Here is a 19,581-nt window from a genome sequence, read left to right as displayed (position 1 = left end):
CCAGATGGAGATGTGAGGGTGTGTGTGAGAGAGTGAGTGGTGATGTCCCTTGAGCTGGCAGTGAGTGAGATGCCAGGGAATTTGAATGATGGGCTTGTGAGTGTGTGAGTTTAGAGTGATGAGATGATTGCCTTACCCTCACGGCAAAGATGAGATCATTCATTTTGAGGGGAGGCGATACCATAGTGGTATTGTCACTGACTAGTATTTCAGAGACCCAGGGTAATACTCTGGGGACCTGGGTTCAAATCCCACCAAGACAGATGCTGACAAAAAAAAATCTGGAATTCATAGTCTGATGATGACGACGACCGTGAAACAATTGTCATTTTAAAAAAAACCCATCTGGTTCACCAATGCCCTTTAGGGAAGGAAATCTGCCTGGTCTGGCCTACATGTGACCCCAGACCCACAGCAATGTGGTTGACTTGTGCATTGCAGTATATCTGGAGTCACATGTAGTCCAGGCCAGGTGGGAATAGCAGCTTCCCTTCCCTAAAGGGGCACTAGTGAAGCAGATGGGATTTTGCAACCATCCATAATAGTTTCACAGGCACCATGACTGAGGCTAGCTTTCAATTCCAGCTTTTGTTAACTGAATTCAAATTCTGTCACCTGCCATGGTGGGATTTAAACCCACACCCTGGGCTATTGGATTACTAACCCCATGGCATTACCACTATCTCTCCCCAAAGTTGGAGTGTCAAGTGTGGGGCTAGAACCCACAACCCTGGGATTAAGAGTCCCAAACTCTACCTAATGAGCTAATGTTTATAAACTACCCAACTTCAAGTCAAGGATATAATTAAGGGCTGAGTGATTTGGGTTCAGCAACATTACTGTAAGTTATTAGACCAAAATGGGTTAGAACTCTCTGAAGGAAACACATTTTGTCAACAATCCTGTTAATGCAATTACGTGTAACTAATGGCTGATAAATAGTTTGCTTTGAATGCAAAAAAATTGTACTAAATCTGTCATGATGTTAATAGTTACAAATTGGATTACATCCTTGTATCTCAGCTTGAGATCCTGGGATTAGACTGTGAAGGACAAAACAGCTGATCTAAGCCTAAAAATGACAGTCGGTGATATTAATGGGCAAACACTTAATACATTCAGAGGACATTCCACTGCTAGTTCAACTTGTTTAACGGCTTCACCAAAATAGCTGACACACATGTTAAGTGTCTATCTGCTCTGTAACGGTCATTTTTAAGCCTCTTTGTTCTGTTGCTAAACCATTTTTTCTTTCTTCAAGTTGTTTATCCCCCAAAGAAAGAAATGGACAGGGCTTTCCATTATGTAATAACTGATCAGTGAATGGTGTTGAAGCTCAATAACTATTGTTATGTAGGCAAACATGGTGACCCTTTTACACCTGATAAGATCCAAAAGTAACAATGAGATGAATGACCAATTGTTCCACTTTTGCTCAAATTGGCAGAGGGAGGAGTGTTGATTGAGAACTATCTGCTCTTCTCCAAGTCATGCTATGGGATCCACATGAACTACCAGGGTAGTTCAGTTTACTGTCTCAGTTGGCGTCTCTGACAATGCAGCACTTCCTCATTACTGTACTGGAATGTTAGCCTCGTTTTTGCTCTCAAGTCCCGGACTGAGACCAAGACCCACAACCTCTGATACCAAAGATCACAATGCAACCTCACCCTTGACCTCTGCCACCTAGAAGGGCAAGGGCAGCAGGTGCACGGGAACACCACCGCCTGCAAGTTCCCCTGCAATCCACACACCACCCTGAGTTGGAACTATACTGCCATTTCTTCATCATCACTGGATTACAGTTCTGAAACTCCCTACCTAATTGTACGACAGGAGTACCTTAGCTGCAGTGGTACAAGAAGGCAGCTCACCACCACTTTCCCAAGGTCAGTTAGGGATGGACAATAAATGCTGGTCTTGTCAGTGATGCCCACACCCCATGAATCTATATAAATAAGAAACTCACATGCTTCTCTTTATAAATTGGATTCAGAATTCAAGAAAGCACAAACAAAAAGTGTTCTTAAAATAAAGCTGTCATTTCTTAATCAATTTGTTTAATTGTTCCAATGTTTTGTTTTTCCCTTCATGCTACGATGTGGCCAAACAGCTTTTCTTATTCTGGAGTGACTCAGGGGATGAGGTTGGCATTAGCTTTCTTTATTCATTCACCCAATATAGGTATCACTGGCATGGACATTTATTATCCTTGAGACAACTGAGTGCCATCGGACCATTTCAGAGGGCAGTTAAGCATCAATCACATTGTTGTGAGTCTGGAGTCACTCGTAGATCAAACTGGGTAAAGACAGCAGATTCCCTTCCCTGAAGGACATTAGTGAACCAGAGGGACGTTTATGACAATCTGGCATTATGGTCACCTTTACCAAGTCTTTTGTTCCAGACTTATTTAATTCATTGAATTTAAATTCTGCAGCTGCAATGATGGGATTTAAATTTGTGATCCTAGGTCACTAGTCCAGGCCCCTGGATTACTAGTCCAGTAACTATGCTACCACACCCCAGTGTGTCAGACCTCAATTGCATCAACAAAAACCTGCCAAACATGAAGTCAGCTCAGCAGCGAGTTTGGCGCAGATTTACACTAAACCATTTTCTTAATCTTAATTTTAACCTACGTTGCTCAACATGAAACTGGCAGGTTTAGGTGGAGCAGTTTAGCATTCTGCCTGATTGTACTCTCCACAGACTTTGACAGAAAGCAAATTCAGGCAGGTGTAAAACAGCCAGCTGATCTAATCCTTGTGAGATTCCTCTCAAGTGAGTCAGTTAAAAACAGTTAAAACAGTTTAAAACAATTTCCTTAGGGTAATTTTAACTTTCCAATTTCTAACCTTTAACCAATGGTGTAAATTGGACGATATCGAATTAGGCACCAAACCCGACTCTCCTTCCAATGAAGTCGATGAAAGGGAAAATTGAGCGGGCGTTTATGTGCAGACAGGGATTCCCATCAAGAGGTGGCCAACCTGGATGGAGACCCGCGTGCCACCAGCCAAAAAAACATTGCAAGTGCTGCAAGAAAGAGCCTGCAAGGAAATTAGGTTTTCAACTCGATTGATGTGTTCAAATGGTGCAAGGCCATAAAAGATTCATCTTGTGAGGCAGTGGGCGTGTTTGAATGCGCCTGATCTCTTCCAGGAATCATTAAACTGCCCCCAAGCAGTTGGCAGGACAAGTGGTTTAAAATTTCACTCAGGAGTCTGATGGAGGAAGTGATGCGGCACAATGGATTAGCCTATTATAAGGTGTTTGGATTGAATAGCAAGCGGTGATAAGGACACAATTTGTACTTGGACAATATGATTTTGTCTGCAGTGCCTGGGACTGGGTTAGAACAAAGAAGCTGGGGGAATTTCTTTTGAACAGGACCGCCTGTGATGCAAGTGCTTGCTGGATTCCTTTCAAGATTCTGTGAAAGAGCACTTTTTTCTAAGTGAACGACTCAACACCACGAAACATACGTGTCTGTCTGACACTGATAACAGCCCTTTCACCTGTAAGTTTAACACTTAGCAAACCATTCACCCAAAAGGTATCCATCACAACACGGACTGATACACACAGCATGGACGTTCTCTTTGTCCTCCAGCTCCTGGGCTTTGAAAGTGCTGATGCCTCCTTTTGCTCAGCATAGTTCCTCATGATCAAGCCTGGAGGGTGAACTTTGGTCAGCTATTCAACTCTGGAGGGCATTGTAAACAGTCTGTTTTCTTATCACTTGAATGGATAGGTTGAACACTCAGCCTTTGCCAACCCACTGTTTCTATCGCTTGGTGAGAAAGGTGCACCCTCCCCTAGGCCCATGAACCTCTGGGAACTTTAAGGCCACTTTATTTACCTGACGCCACTATAGGTAATGTCCTTGTAAGGTAAACAAAACAATAGGTGAGAACAACAAAAGCACCAACAACTTGCATTTATATAGAGCCTTTAATGTACTAAAATATCCCAAGATGCTTCACAGGAGCATAATCAGACAAAAGGTGACACTGCACATATAAAAATATTAGGAAAGATGACCAAAAACATTCTTTTAAATTCATTCATGGGATGTGGGCATCGCTGGCTGGTCCAGCATTTATTGCCTATCCCTAGTTAAGGTGGTGTTGAGAAGGTGATGTTGAGCTGCCTTCTTGAACCCCTGCATCCCTGTGGTGTTGGTACGCCCACTGTGCTGTTAGGGAGGGAGTTCCAGGATTTTGACCCAGCGATAGTGAAGGATGACGATATATTTCCAAGTCAGGATGGTGTGTGGCTTGGAGGAGAACTTCCAGATGGTGGCGTTCCCATGTGTCTGCTACCCTTGCCCTTCTGGATGGTAGTGGTCGTGGGTTTGGAAGGTGTTGTCGAAGAAGCCTTGGTGAGTGCCTGCAGCGCATCTTGTAGATGGTACACACTGCTGCTACTGTGCATCGGTGGTGGATGGAGTGAATGTTTGTGGATGGGGTGCCAATCAAGCAGGCTGCTTTGTCCTGGATGGTGTCAAACTTCTTGAGTGTTGTTGGAGCTGCACTCATCCAGGCAAGTGGGGAGTATTCCAACACACTCCTGGCTTGTATCTTGTAGATGGTGGACAGGCTTTGGGGAGTCAGGAGGTGAGTTACTCGCCGCAGAATTCCCAGCCTTTGACCTGCTGTTATAGCCATAGTATTTATATGGCTATTCCTGTTCAGTTTCTGGTCAATGGTAACCCCCAGGATGTTGATAGTGGGGGATTCAGCGATGGTAATGCCATTGAATGTCAAGGGGCGATGGTTAGCTTCTCTCTTGTTGGAGATGGTCATTCCCTGACACTTGTGTGGCGCGAATGTTACTTGCCACTTGCCAGCCCAAGCCTGGATATTATCCAGGTCTTGCTGCATTTGGACATGGACTGATTCAGCATCTGAGGAGTTGCGAATGGTGCTGAACATTGTGCAATCATCAGTGAACATCTCCAACTTCTGACCTTATGATGGAGGTAAGGTCATTGATGAAGCAGCTGGAGATGGTTGAGCCTAGGACACTACCCTGAGGAACCCCTGCAGTGATGTCCTGGAACTGAAATGATTGACCTCCAACAACCACAACTATCTTCCTTTGTGCTGGGTATGACTCCAACCAGCGGAGAGATTTCCCCCTGATTCCCATTGACTCCAGTTTTGCTAGGGCTCCTTGATGCCAAACTCAGTCAAGTGCTGCCTTAATGTCAAGGGTAGTCACTCTTACCTCACCTCTGGTCAAAGCTTTGTCAAAGATGTAGATTTTAAAGAGAATCTTAAAGGAGGAGAGATAGGTCGAGAGATGGGGAGGTTTAGGGAGAGAATTCCAGAGCATAGGGCCCGGGCAGTTGAAGGCCTGTCTTCAAAGGTGAAGTGATTAAAATTGGGATTGTGTAAGAGGCTAGAATTGCAGGAGTGCAGATAAATTGAAGGGCTGTTAGGCTGGAGGAGATCACAGACAGAGAGAGAGGCGAGGCTATAGAGGGATTTGAGCACAAGGGTACAAATTTTAAAATTGAAGAGCTGCTCAACCAGGAGTCAATATAAGTCAGTGAGCACAAGGTTGATAGGTGAACGTGACTTAGTGCAAGTTAGGATCTGGGCAGCAAAGTTTTGGATGAGTTCCAGTTTAGAGAGGGTGAAAGATGGAAGTACATTGAAATAGTGAAATCTAGAGGGAACAAAGGCAGAACAAACATTGCAGTATTGAGAGGGCAAAGGTCTCCTATTTAAACGGCTTTGAGAATGTTTAATTATTCACTGGAAAAAAAGGTAGCTAAATACTGCTCAGGCTGATATAAACCTGGGGAATGGACACAGGAGAGATTAGAGTTATGTGGAAAAAGAAAATGGAATAGATAAATGAGAGAGGCAATGATAAATGGAACAAGCCAGCCTAAAGACAGAATATCAGAGGGGTAATGCTAATATAATGGCATCAGAAAATCCTACTTGGCAATGTCAAAGCCAGCACTATCCACATCATCCATGTTTATATTCAGGGATTGTTTTGGTGAGTTTTGTGCTCATGAAGGTGAAAACATGTTAGTGCTGAGAAATAGAATACTGTTCCATCAAACATTGCCTGATCGGTACAGGTTAGATTCAGAGGAAAGCTCCATCTCCACCTACCCATCAAGCACTCTTTAGTATAGTATGAGTTAATGTAGAGTACAGCTCTGTCTATAAACATAGCCCCAGTGTTTCATTATTTCTGGGTCATGTACAACACAATTAGACAGAGAAGTAAAGCTCCTTGTGCATCATTGGAAACCAATCTAAGAAACCCACCTGTATTTCACCAATGTAACATTTTTCCACTCCTCACAATAATCAAACCAGGTGAGATTGACACTTTTATGTTGTGGGATTATGTTGAGACTGGACAAACTCATTTCACATTAGGAACCTTACAGCTAGTAAGGACTGAGGAAACTTATGCACTATCACTTGGGATGGGCATGAGTCCGAGGTGAACAACCAACATGTAACTCCCCTACGCCATCTGAGGAGCTGTTTCTTCGAAGCACTATTCCTGCAACAAGGCACAGGTGAGATGCAGAGAGGCCACAGTCCATTTTTATCTTCCAAAAATCAACTGCCAAGATAATCAGACATGAACCAATTAATATAAAAGGAAAATACTGCGGATGCTGGAAATCTGAAACAAAAACAAAAATAGCTGGAAAAACTCAGCAGATCTGACAGCAACTCCAGAGAGGAACACAGTTAATGTTTCGAGTCTGTATGACTCTTCATCAGAACTGTTCTGGAAACTGACTGGAAACGTTAACTGTATTCCTCTCCGCAGATGCTGTCAGACCTGATGAACCAATTAATCTTAGCCAACGCACAAAGGAAATACCTACAAATGAAAAGCTTACTTTTATGGCAATTATTCAGTGATTGGCAAATGTTGGTATGAGTTTATTCACAAATGTCTCCACTCACATCTGAATCACTCTGATACCTTGCACACAAAGCAAAGACAACATCCCTGCCTCTGCTGCAGGACACAACCTAATGATGTGCAAACTTCCTGATGAAGAACACCTGTACAGTAGACAAAGGATATGTGCATCCTGATCACTCAGTATCCCTTCATTTCTGAGCATACCTCTGCCTGCTTTGGGTTCCACTCCCTCCCTCCCACCCCTTTCTTGTCCAGGTCATTTCTAGCTGCTCTCCACTCCCTCCCTCCCCTGAATCTGGTCCCAGAGAGACAATAAGAGAGAGAGAATCACAGAGGGAAAGAGAGAGAGAGAGAGAGAGAGCAACATGATACCAGGGATAAGGGACTTGAGAGACTAGCGAAGCTGACTTTCATTTCCTTGGAATAGAGAAGGCTGAGGGGAGATTTAATAAGTGTTCAAAATGAGGAAGAGTTTGGATAATGTACTGTTACCACTGGCAGGAGGGTTGTAATCAGAAGACACAGATTTAAGGTAATTGACAAATGAAGCAGTGGGGAGGATAAGGAGAACTATCTGACATAGCAAGTTATTATCATCTGGGATATCCTGTAGGAAAAGGCAATGGAAGTCGATTCAATGCACTTTCATAAGGGAATTGGATAAATATTTGAAAAGAGAAATCTTCCGGGCCATGGGGAAAGAGCAGGGCAGTTGGCTTAACTTGTTAGCTTTTTCAAAGAGCTGGTTCAGGCACAATGGGCTGAATAACTCCCTTCTGTGCTGTAAGATTCCATGACAGAGACAGGGGAGTAAGAGACAGTGGTAAAAAAGCACAGAAGGAAGGACTGAGAGTAGTAGAAAGCCAACAAGAGAGTAACAAAGAAACATTGAAAGGGCGACATACCAGAGACAGTAAAAGATAAACAGGAAGGAACACAAAAAAAGAGTAGAGAATAAAACTGACAGTGAACAAATATAGAACTATAATAGAACCACCATCAACACCCCTTTGTCTTTTGTTTATGACATCTTTGGCAATCTCTTCTTTGCCTCCACCTATCACTGGCCCTCTGTCCAGCTTCACCTGTCCCACCCCCCTTAAACAGCTTATATTTCACCTCATTTCTATTTCTCTTCAGTTCCGATGAAGAGTCATACGGACTCGAAATGTTAACTCTGTCTTCCTCTCCACAGATGCTGTCAGACCTGCTGAGTTTTCCCAGCTATTTTTGTTTTTGTTTCAGATTTCCAGCATCCGCAGTATTTTGCTTTTATTAATAAACTATAATCTGATGGAATATGTGGATATTTTTTATTTTCATTCTTGGGATGTGGGCGTCGCTGACTAGGCCAGAATTTATTGCCCATCCCTAACGTGTGGACTGTAACTGAGGATAATTAAAGCCATAACCCCCATAGTTAAATAGTCCTTCAGTGCTCAATTTGGGATCATACATTTTGATCATAAAATCATAGGCTAGTGAAGAGGACTTTCCCAATATGTACTAACAGTGGCAGTGTGAAGGACTGATAGGGTCAATCCTGGCCTCACTGCCTCAATTTACACATGAAGACTAGATTCCTGGGACAGGAATTGTGGGGGATGCTGATGTCTGTGGACCCAAATCCCAGGAAGATGGCGCTATCTACAGGGAAAGAAGAGAAAATTGGAAGAACGATAAAAAGAGTTGATTGCTGGTGACGATATTCCAAGCATGCTGATCAACACTTAAATATAATTTAATACAGAAAGTGAGGCCTCACGACAACTAATATAAGTGTTTCATTACTGCAACTGGAGGCAGAGCATTATGTCAAGCAATGTGCTAAGCCCAGCGAGACTTGTTTGGCATCACAGATCAGAGAGTGGAAAAATGGTGTGAGAACAGTGGCTTCCTCCAACTTCTCTCTCTCTCTCTCTCTTCATCACAACCTTTCATGTCCTTCTCTGTTTAATCAATACAGCACACTTCCCTTGTTCCTCCTGAGCTGTAAATATCCCATTCTACCCATTCTTCTCCCTTATCCCTGCATCCTCACTGTGTTGAGATCACAATTCAATGCACCATCGCCTAGGCTAACTCTTCTGTTTCCAGACTATTCAATATTTCAAATCCTCACCTCCCTCACTCTCCACCTCTTTATAAAAGCTGCGGGCTTTTATATTTGAGCTTGGTGTTACCTGAACAACACATATGAATATAGGAATAAAAGAGCAGGAGTAGGCCATTCAGCACGTCAAGCCTGCTTCACCATTTATACAGGTCATGGCTGATCATCTACTTCTGTGCCATTTTTCTACACTATCCCCATATCCCTTGATGTCATTAGTATCCAGAAATCTATCAATTTCTGCCTTGAACAAACTCAATGACTGAGCTTCCATAGCCCTCTGAGGTAGAGAATTCTAAAGATTCACCACCCTCTGAGTGAAGAAATTTCTCCTTATCTCAGTCTTAAATGGCCTGTCCCATATTCTGAGACTGTGTCCCCTGGTTCTAGAATCACCAGCCAGGGGGAACATCCTATCTAACTCTACCCTGACACGCCCTGTAAGAAGTTTATAGGTTTCAATGAGTTTCACTCCCTAATGTAGCTCACCTCCTTGCTGCTCCTTTTTAATAAGATCACAAAATAAATACAGATGAGGAAGGCCATTTGATCCATCTTAGTTCACCCACCCTTAAAAGACACTCCAGATCCCCACCTGCCCCCAACACCCCTCACCATTTCGGCATCTAATTGTTTCTTAAATAATTCGGAGGTTTCTGCCTCCACTCTTTTGCCTCTCTTCCATGTATTGATGATATATTGAGTTTGTCCAGGTTATGAAGAAAATGTTTGGGCGTGTGTGGTACTAAATTTGAGCATCGCTTTCAAAGAGTTGGCACAGGCGCAATGGGCTGAATGGCGTCTTTCTCTGCTGTAAGCTTTTATCATCCTATGGTTACTCTTTGGGTCATTTTGACTTTGTGGGACTTTGTAAAGGGAAGATGACAAAACAGGAGAGATGTAAAGCAAGCTTTTAACTCACTATTACTGTTATTACACTACCGCACAGATTCCAAATTAGTCCCATTGTGTGAAGGACTCCCTAAAGTCAGACCTCATTTATTTTTGACTATTTTTAACTCATGTCACTTTGCCCAACAGGAGCATTTTAATTTAAAGTAACTGAAGTTGGCTTTTTCCATTCCCTTTGCTATCTTGTATATCTCGGTAAGATCATGCCTCAAGATGCCATATCGATCTTAGCATTGCCCGGTGCAGCAGACTTTGAATAGGAGCAGGGATAGGCCATTCAGCCTCTCCTCCCACCATTCTGTAAGATCATGATTGATCTTTTCCTCACCTTCCTGCACTATCCCTATATCCCTTCATATCCAAAACTCCGTCAATCTCTGTGATTTGAAAATACTCAATGACTGAGCATCTACAACTCTCCGAAGCAGAGGGTTCCAAAGATTCACAGCCTTTTGAGTCAATTTCTCCTCATTTCAGCCCTAAGTGGCTGAACCTTTATTCTGAGACTGTGATTCTATGTTCCACATTCCCCAGACACGGCAAGCATTTTCTCAGCATCTACCCTGTCAAGCTCTTAAGAACTTCATGAGGAGGATTTTTCCCTTGTCGGGCGGGCTCGGTGACCACCGCCCGCGATCAGGGCCAATTAAGGCCCACCCAGCGTGAAAGGTGAGCGGCTGCGCTCAGCACTACCTGTGTTGGTGGTGGGGGAGGATGGCGAGCGGGGAACTTTGCGCATGCGCGCGGGTGCGCACTGGAAAAGATCCCTGAGGCACAGAGCTGCCTCAGGGAGATGAACATTTTTCAAAATAAAACAATAAAGATTTCTAAAATGTTATACACTCTGTCACATGAGCAGGGACATGTTGTCAATTAAATTTAAAAATTTTTATTTTATTTTTATTTGCTGTTGGAAACCTCATCCCGTCCGTGGGTGATGTTTCCTAAAAAATGCAAAGGCCGCTTGGCCTTTTCGCCTGCCCGCCAGACGTAAGGCTGGACAGGCAGCGAAAAGTTTCTTTCAATGACCTTTTTAATGGTCTTAATAAGCCTTTTAATTGCTGGCGGACACACTGCTGACTCCAGTGCGCGCCCGCCAACCGCGATATTGCGCGAGTGCGCGATGACGTTGGGACGCTCGCCCGATGTCATCACGCATCATTTTGTGCTCAGTCTGCCCGACCAGCTAAAAATTCTCTCCCATACGTTTCAGTTAGATCACCTCTCAATCTTCTAAACTCCAGAGGTTATAAATCTATTCTACTCAGTCTCTGCTCATAGGACCATCCCCTCCACCTAGGAATTAGTAAAGCGAATCTTCATATTCATGAGAGATTCATGGATTGGAAGGCCATTGCAATTTTGCGTGACAGTGTAGAATGGGTGATAGTGAGATTTTACTCCAGGATTGAGCACAAAAACCTAGACTGGTAGTCCAATGCAGTACTGAAGGAGTACTGCACTGTTAGAGGTATGATCTTTTTGGATGGGACATTACCCTGTTCTCTCAGCTGGACGTAAAAGATCCCATAGCTCTACATCAAAGAAGAGGAGTTGTCCCTTATATCCTGGCCAATTTTTACCCCTCAATCAACATCACAAAAGATGAGGTTATCTGGTCATTATCACATTGCTGTTTGTGGGAGTTTGCTGTGTGCAAATTGACTGCCATGTTTCCTACATTGCAATACTTCAAAAATATTGACTGTATCGAGCTTTGGGACATTGGATGATTGTGAAACGCGCTATATAAATGCAAGTTTTTCTATTTTCTTTTTTGTGGAGGTCTTTGGGAAAGATGTAAAACAGGCTGTCACCTGTTTCACAATATCACACAACATTAAGGTCGATTGTGTGAAAAATGTGTTTATTGCTCAAGCTGCTAAACGTGGGATAATTGTCACGAAATATAACTGACACAAAATGTAACCGACGTGAAGTGTACCACAGCAAAAGGAAAACCTGCAGAATAAGCGCACATCTAACAACAGGATGCCACACTTGTGACTCAAGAGTGCAAAATGCGCCAGTGTAGGTTGGTGGATCAGTTCGCTGGAATCTCACTTGCAGAAGGTTCGTTCTTGTAAGTCAGAGTTGGTGGGCTGGCTTCGCTGCATCTCAGGTGATGTGTCTGTTAGCAGGCTGCTCAGGAGATCCTGCAATGTAATCAGTTCACCGAAAGCATCCTTTGTTTGAAGGGTTGTACATTTCTTTAGGATGAGCTGGATAACAGAATGTGGCACCGGTTGTAGGTTGATGACTAATGCTGTGCTGTATGAAAACAATAATGCGGAGCAATGTAAAAAGGGCTGGTGACTCACTGTCACCTGTTTTACAGCATAACTGTGCGAAAAGAATTTGATCTAACGTGCCTCGTCATTCTGCCAGTGATAATCCTACAGCATTTGCCTCCATCCCTCACCACCAAACCTCCCCAAATATCACTCCTGCCACCAGACCCGCCCCTTGAATTTTAAAATTAAGGTGTTGCTGGACTAGGAGCCAACGTAACTCATTGAGAAGAGGGGTAATGGGTGAACAAGACTCAGCGCAAGTTAGGATACGGGCAGCAGAGTTTTGGATGTGCTAAAGTCAGGGCTGCAAAGCTACAAGAGGAAACAAGGACATCTGAATCTATGGCTAGTTGGTGCCTTACTCACATCCCTGCATTGTGGGTCCAGCTCGGGGGGTGGGCAGGAAGGCAGTGGGTTAGCCACCTGACATATTTTACTTGCCCTCCCACCCTCAAAAACATGCTCGGCCAGAGGCCCTATGACACAGCAGTAGCACTCACATCTCAGAGTCAGACGGTTATGTGTTCAGACCCCAATTCAGAGACTTGAGCATATAGTCCAGGCTTAAACACTGCTGCACCACAGTAGTGAGGGAGTGCAGTACTGCCAGGGGCACCATCTTTTGGGTGTGACGTTAGACTGACACCCAGTTTGCCCTCTCAGGTAGATGTGAAAGAGCCCATGGTACTACTTGGAAGAAGGTTTGAAGAATATTACAAGTTTGACTACACTTCAGAAGTATTTCTTAACTGTAAAGCTCCTTGGGGCATCTAGAAATTGTGAAAGATACGACATAACCGCAAGACTTTCTTTCAGCTCGACTGATGTGATGTTTCCTGAAATAAATCAGGCAGGAAAGTTGTAATGTGGACGATGTGGCCAAGTTTCACTTTCCTTCTTCCACCAGCATCCGTTTTGCACTATCTCTAAATGTTAAAATGACCCCACACCCTTTATAAATGCAAATTCATTTCTACTATATTCTCCTAAATTCAGGGTGAGGAATTAATGGAGGCCAACATGAAGACAGGTGGTAAAATGAGAATTAGTTTGACCTGCCCTGAAGGGCCAGTGATTAGGCACAATACCCATTGTGCTGCTGAGGCATTGTAGGCCAGGTTACGTTCCTCTGTGCTGGGTGATACTAGGCAATACAATTGGTCTAAGTGCTTTGAAGCTTGGAGGAACAAATTTCAGCCCAGGTTTCTGTTCCTGTTCACTATTGGGTGGTGCTTGATGGGAAGTGCATATACACAAACATCAGGTCTGCACATGATCAAAACATAGATAAAAACAAAAAACTGCGGATGCTGGAAATCCAAAACAAAAACAGAAATACCTGGAAAAACTCAGCAGGTCTGGCAGCATCGGCGGAGAAGAGCAAAGTCGACGCTTCGAGTCCTCATGACCCTTCAACAGAACTAAGTAGAAATAGGAATTTCACCCCTTTCCTATTTCTACTTAGTTCTGTTGAAGGGTCATGAGGACTCGAAACGTCAACTTTGCTCTTCTCCGCCGATGCTGCCAGACCTGCTGAGTTTTTCCAGGTATTTCTGTTTTTGTTCTGCACATGATCAAGCTAGATAGACTGTGATACAGTCAGCCTCCCTCTCACTCTCCCACCCCACCCTTACCCCCACCCATACTGCACCCTGTGTGAATGGTTTTCCAACACCAACTGCCTAAGGTCACAGGTAATAAACAGGCACCATTAAGAACATAGGAGCATAATGAATAGGAGCAGGAGTAGGACATATGGTAGGACGTACTCAAACCTACTCTGTCATTCAATATGATCATGGCTGATCTGATCTTTGTCTCCTGCCTGTTCCCCTGACTCCCCAATATTTCAAGAATCCCTGTATCTCAGTCTTGAATATATTCAATGACTGAGCCTCCACCGTTCTCTGGGTTGGAGAATTTCCTGACCTTTTGAGGGAAGAAATTCCTCTCCATTTGAAATGATCAAGTACTGGAAGGTGGTCTGTTTAACTCAATCTCATTAAGAGTAAGTGTCTGAAGGAAAGGAGGAGGGGGTACTGGGGTGGGGGTGGGGGGGGAGAAAAAAACAGATATTAAGACTGGAGTTTTCCAGTTGTGTTCTTCTCAGTCCATCGTTTATACCCCACAAACCCCACAACTCACCAATTCATTTTACAATTGCAGAGAGGAAAGTGTAAATTTGGAAAATCCTGATCTAAATGTGGTGTACAGTGAAGGCAGATTTATGCATTGGTGAAGTTCTGGTTTAATGTATAGAAAATAAGCAATAATATGGTCATTTGCAACGTTTTAGTCAAAGAATATGCATTTTCCAAAATCTAGTAAAAGCACTTGTACCTCACTTAAAATCTACTGACTGAAGTGAAGCTTGTAAATGCTAATCTGCTTTCAGGTAGGATTCAGAGCAACCTTCAGATCAACCCCTGGGACTTGTGCTGATGTCTTTGTGAGGGAGGTCGCGTAGTTCAAAGTGAAATTATCTGTGTTTCTAATTACCTTCTTTCAATTCATCAGCTATTATTCATTATATTTTTGTGATATCAGCCAGCTCCTTGGCCAAGCACAGTCAAGTACCCAACTGAATAAATACTGCTGATGTAGTCATTTCACATGGAGCTCTGAAAGTGAAGGTAAGGTTAGGGGCAGTACTGCCTGTCCAAAATACTCCTACTATCTAATGATGGGTCCGATTGCGCAGTCACATCTCTGAGACATTGGCACTGACATCCCAATTGAGTGATGTGTGAAATGGGACATATTAAAAAGCTGGAAATAGCTTGGGTCGAGCGAGTGAGATCAGGTCGTTAATTAAATATGTTCCATACACCAGCCGGCATGTGGATAGGATTCAGGCATCAGAATAACCCAAAGAAAATAAAAGGGATTTGTTTATAACTCTGCAACCTACCGAGATCTCTGCGCTCCTCTCGCCCTGACCTCTTGCGCATCCCCGATTTTCATCACTCCACCAACTCTGCCTTTAGCTGTCTAGGCTCTCAGCTCTGGAATTCCTTCTCTAAGCTTCTCTGGCTTTCCACTGTCCTCTCCCCCTTTAAGACATTTCTTAAAGCCTACCTCATTACTTGTCCTAACATCTCCTTATGCGGCTTGGTGTCAAACTTTGTTAATGCTCCTCACAGAGTCATAGAGTCATAGAGGTCTACAGCACAGAAAAAGACCCTTCAGCCCATCGAGTCTGCACCAGTCAAACAAGTACCTAACTATTCTAATCCCATCTAATCTCCAGTGAAGTACCTTGGGAAATTTTACAATATTCAAGGTGCTATATAAATGCAATGTTGTTTTTTTTAATTTACACTAGGTTCTGTTTTTGTTCAAGTTGTAGTTTGATATTTATACTATTCATTATTGGGTTATGCTAACCTTGCACAGGTCAGTGTTGAGATCATCTTCAGAATACCATGTACAATTTTAGAAACCTAGGCCTAGATTTTCCACTTAAATTATGCCAGTTCCTAATGTAACTTTGCCAGAAAACTGGTGGGAGTCTCTCCGTGGCGAGCTGCCTGTAAAATCTCCCATAGGACGATCAGTTCCACTCTCCAGGCTGTGAATATGAAGTCTGTTTAAAATATTCTACCCCCACCCTTAGACTGCCATAGAGGCTGCTGGCCTGATTATATTCTCTGGTCTTTCTCAAGCAACATCCTGGATGGAGGCTGCGGAGTCAGAGACCCCATCCTGACACACAACCGGCAGGCAGGTTGGCTAAATGAAAGATCTTCAAAAGGTCTCAAGTGGGTTTGACAGACCCGCTCAGGATCTTCATCTTGCTTCACCTGCAATTCTTTAGAAACTATTAATGCAGATAAAAGAAAGAACTTGCAGTTCTCTAGCGCCTTTTACAACTTCAGGACGTCCAAATGCACTTTACCATCAATGAAGCATTTTTGAAGTCACTGTTGTAATGTGGAAATGCGGCAGCCAATTTGCACACAGCAAACTCCCGCAAGTGCAATGTGATAAATGATCAGATAATCTGTTTTTGTGATGTTAACTGAGGGTAAGTGTTGCCCAGGACACCGAGGAGATGTCCCGTGCTCTTTATTGAAATAGTGCCAAGGGAACGTTAACATCAACCCGAGAGGGCAGGCGGTCTACAGTTTAGCTCCTCATTTGAAAGAGGGCATCTCTGATCTCTCATTATTGCACTGGGGCTTTGGCTTGATATTTGCTCAAGTCTCTGGACTAGGGCAGTAGTTTGGGCAGTTGGAGGCACTGATGTGTAAGCAAGCATTGTCTTGAAGATTCCTCTCAAACAGAAGGGTGAAGCCAGATATTAATGTTTGCCACTTAGTGATAGTTCTCCTCTGATAGCTTGGGGAGATTTCAATTCAATTGAGATGTTCATCGCTACTAGAGATACAAATACTTAATCGTTCACCCCCAATATTGCTGCCAACGCGGCCTGTCATTGTAAACTAAATTGGCATCCGTTTAGACCTCAAAATTATTTCCCACTGAAGCTCACAGTTCCTGCAGTTCCTCCTCCTCTTGCACGTTTATTTAATTTATCACTATAAGGTGAGAAATTCCCCATTGAGTGGAAGTAAGCATCTATTACTAGTCTCAACAATCCTGCTCGTAAATCAACCCACAGTAAATATCGAATGATTGCAACACTGTCCTTTGTAACAGAATTCTTGCAACATATTTTCAGTGAGGTGTTTGGCTCGCACATATTCACAGCCAATGGGTTTACTCAGGGTTCAACTTGGGCTTAGAATAAACCACTAAAATCTGGGTAGTTGGGTGCTCCAGTGAGTTCGGTATTGGTTTTCCATTTCTGGCACCTGACCCCCAAATCCAGAACAAATTAATATGACGGAACTCTCCCTCTGCTGGTTGTAAGGGTGCCAATCAATTGAGGTTGGGCAGCCTCAACTCAGTTTCTACCAGGCATAACATTTAGTGTAAGAACTTTGCGCTGGTGCATTGGGGCCATTGATCTGAGCTCAGAGGCTGAGAAATATTGGAGTGGACATTGGTCTGGGCCTGTGCAGTCACACTTAAGAATTCTGAATGGGGCAGGGGTGACACTGATCACTGCTGAGTTGCTGTAAAGGCACCTAAAACAGATGCTAAGCCCTTCCTTTACATATTTAAGTAGGTAATTAGTCCACAAATGACCATAGGTATCACTCTCCATTAGAGAGAGAAAATTTTAGTTTGAGGGGCACCACTCTGCAAGTGTGGGCAAGGCAAGGAAGCAGACCCCCATCCCATTTCACTTGGTTCCTCTATGCCTACTGAGGTGACAGGAAACGATTGCATCGCTGCAGCATGGGCGGGACAAGGGTCCTGCAACAGAAAACTAGGCTGTCAGTCACAACACAGGGCATATAATCAGATAATTTTTTGCTTTGCCCATTTTTTACCTCTCCTTTCTCAAACCTGGACAGTGATTGAACTGAGCAGTTTATTCTATAGTGGGGAGATCACAAACAAGCCCAATCTTTTCACTGAACACCCATAGGCATGTCATTTTCCAGCTGGAATCACTGCCTAGTGCTCACAAACAGCCCGCACTGACAGAAACATCCCAAAAACCTTCAAGTGGAGAAAGAGAACAGGTGTGGCATCTTCCTGCATCACACTATAGCCACCTGAGCTAACTGACCACCACACAGTGTGTCGCCTGGGACTATCTCTCTATTGGTTGGTTCTGCAGGAGGATGGGGAAGATCAGAGCAAGCATCCAAGTGTAATTCATTTACATCTGAGGCACGCAAGGCTGGGCCACCCCTCTACAGCCAGCCACGTACACAGGCAATCATCTGTTAATGTGTCTGTGGAGATCTGCATGTGTAGACTCTGATTTATGAGGGAACCCTGATGGCATTCCGTAGTCCCCTGGAGCCAAACCTTGAAAACCACTTTGGAGCTGGGAATGATTCTGACAGTTGCTGTCGAGGGCAAGTCAAACCTCGTTTTTTATCTGTTTGCCACTGTTTCTTTTCCAGCAACGAAACAAGATATCTGTTAAATCTCCCAACCACCAGTGCGTGGCTGCTTTAGGTAGGCAGCAGGTGTATAGTTTTGCCGACGCCAGGAATTTCATTGCTTTCTCTGGGAAGCGAGCCAACAACTTAAAAGTGCTCTGCACTTGCACCATCTGGCTTGAATTCCCCAAAATGTAGGGTTCCAATGATAGCACTCAATTCATAATAGAAATGGAGTACTGCTCCTTGAATTTGCAGCTGATTTGTGACCACAGACACAAAAGCTTACGTGTCAACATCCACTCCCTTTGTGGCTATGTTTATTGCACAAGCAGTTGCCAAGGTTTTGGTGCATCAAGTCTGCATATTGATTGAATGGGGAATGTGCTTCAGTATGATCCAATGAACCCAACCCAGGTTTTTGCAGTGTGCTGTATTTTACTAAGCTTTGGCCCACAGTAACTGGGACACAGCAGGTTGAAGAAGAGGCCCAGACTCAACAGGTGACCAGGAGATTGAAGAAATACCTGCAGAACCAATTGTTCCCCTCAGAGCAACAGAGTTAAATGGCAGGACATCCTAATGAGTTGTGCTTTGTTGTTGAGATATAGCCCCATGTTAGGCAGTGAAAGAATGAATGGGTAGGGAGCTAATCAAGAAAAAACAACGATGCTAGCTGTAAACTTGGGAGGGTGGGGGTGCTTCCTGACCTTTTCACGGTCTCTATTGCCTTCCCACTCAGACTCTGGAATGGCCTCTCCTTGTTAGGATTAGCTGATTGCTGTCTAATCTCCATACATTGCCATCTATCATGTGTGGCCTTTTCATCCAGTAAACAACTAGACATATATTGGAATGAAGAATGCGGAAGAAGATGTGTTACCAGCCAAATATGCTGTCTACTATAGCCAGCTATTTGAGTCCCTTATAATGCAGGATGTAGGTATCTTGTACTAACGGTGCGCTTGATTTTTGTAGATTGCCATGCAAAATAGGTAACAAGGTCAGCACATTGAAATGACTACATTATGCAGTGCCACAGGAGAATCTGTGCATTCAGACAGACAGACACTGCATTCTCCCTTTGTCACTCTGTACCAAGGTTACATTAAAGAGCAGTAAATGTTCTTCTAGAGTCAACCTGGCAAGATTTTGCCACAGGATTGCTCACTTACCTTGGCAACCTTGTGGAGTTCAGTAAATTTCTGGTTCCCATCCTGCCTGTACCAATGGACGAGTGAGATAGCATTCAATCTTTTCAGTACTCCCACCCTGGCGAGCTTAATGCTGCTCTTCACAGGATGTCCCACAACCCCAAAAATGAAGCCCCCGCTCTGCTCCACCTCTTGAACTGGGATCTCCAATTTCAGTTTGT

The sequence above is a fragment of the Cetorhinus maximus genome, chromosome 26 (genome assembly GCF_964194155.1).
Source record: "Cetorhinus maximus chromosome 26, sCetMax3.hap1.1, whole genome shotgun sequence".
Lineage (NCBI taxonomy): Eukaryota > Metazoa > Chordata > Chondrichthyes > Lamniformes > Cetorhinidae > Cetorhinus > Cetorhinus maximus.
This window is presented reverse-complemented; position numbering follows the sequence as displayed.